Genomic DNA, 1,244 nt, shown 5'->3' on the forward strand with positions numbered 1-1,244 from the left:
TGGTGTGGGCAGGGGGGCAAGTGCTTGAGTGTCTGTGGGCCATGTCAGGCAGGTGTCTGGTCCGTGGTGACCAGTGGATTTTTGGGAGGGCGAGTGGGCGTTGTGGGTGGGCAAGAGCGGCGCTGTGGGGCTGTGGGGTGCCTACGGCCATACCACCCTGAGAACGCCCGATCTCGTCTGATCTCGGAAGCTAAGCAGGGTCGGGCCCGGTTAGTACTTGGATGGGAGACCGCCTGGGAATACCGGGTGCTGTAGGCTTTTGCCCCGTGCTGCCTTTTTTTTATGCCTAGTTTTATTCAGTCTTTACTGCCTTGCCTTTGCTTTTTTTTTATACCTATTAGTGATGTTTACCAATACTTTCTTTGGAAATTTAGTCTCTTTTTTCTTATATTTTAGATTTTTTTTTCCTATTCTATTATACTTTCTTGATTTTGTTTTTCGTATACTTTTGGCCATTTATGCTCTGCCTGTGCTCTGTTGAGCTTCGTTGGCTGTGATGTGTTGTTTGCCAGTGTCCGAGTTCTTTGGGTTGTGCTGTGAGGCTCTGTTATTTATGCTGTCTGGTTTCTGAAGCTGCCGTGATGCCTGTGTACCTCCTGTGGCACATTTGCCCCAGGGGCTGCTTCTGCCCTCCTGTGATGTCGGTGGTGCCACCGGGATAGTGTGCACTAGGCGAGGAGCCCGTGTGTGTCTGCCAGGGGCCGTGCCATGCTCTGGAATGCCCACTGCAAGATCCCATCCCACGTGCCCTGTGGGACAGCCCCGGGGGTTTATTTTTGCTTTCCATCCCACGTCCTGCCCCCTTGGGGTCTCCAGGCACACCCTCCCTGACCAACAGCCCACTGCTACCCTGTGGGTCACACTTAAGACACAGTCCCCTTTAGATGGACTCTGCCTGTTGGTGTCCCACAGCGTCTTACCTCACCCAGGAGCGCATCGAGCTCATCCCGGCTCAGCACAGGGTCACTGCTGAGGGCTCCTTCCTCTGCCTGTGGGAAGAGAGATGTCCTGCCCCTGCCTGCCCTCAGCTCGCACTCCTTTTGGTCAGGGTTAGTAACCAGGTTCAGTCCCTCACCTGGTGCAGCCTCAGCTCATGTTTCCGGAGCACAGCTTCACTAACTTGCCTCCACCTAGTGTTGGCCTGTCCCTGTCCCAGCCTGAAGCACCATTCCTCCCCCTCACCGCTCCCTGTACCCGCTCTCCCAGCGCTCCCTGGCTCGAGTTGTACTGACCTTGGCTGCCTG

The 1,244-nt window shown here is 55.2% G+C and overlaps 1 non-coding gene across 1 annotated transcript; it reads left to right on the forward strand.

The window, feature by feature from the left end:
* Positions 1-139: 139 nt before the first annotated feature.
* Positions 140-258, forward strand: LOC112841248. Its single transcript, XR_003212859.1, has one exon. It is a non-coding gene; the product is annotated as a 5S ribosomal RNA (ribosomal RNA).
* Positions 259-1,244: the final 986 nt, after the last annotated feature.

Source organism: Manacus vitellinus, unplaced genomic scaffold, assembly GCF_001715985.3.
Source record: "Manacus vitellinus isolate BGI_N305 unplaced genomic scaffold, ASM171598v3 scaffold_49_pilon, whole genome shotgun sequence".
Taxonomy (NCBI): Eukaryota; Metazoa; Chordata; class Aves; order Passeriformes; family Pipridae; genus Manacus; species Manacus vitellinus.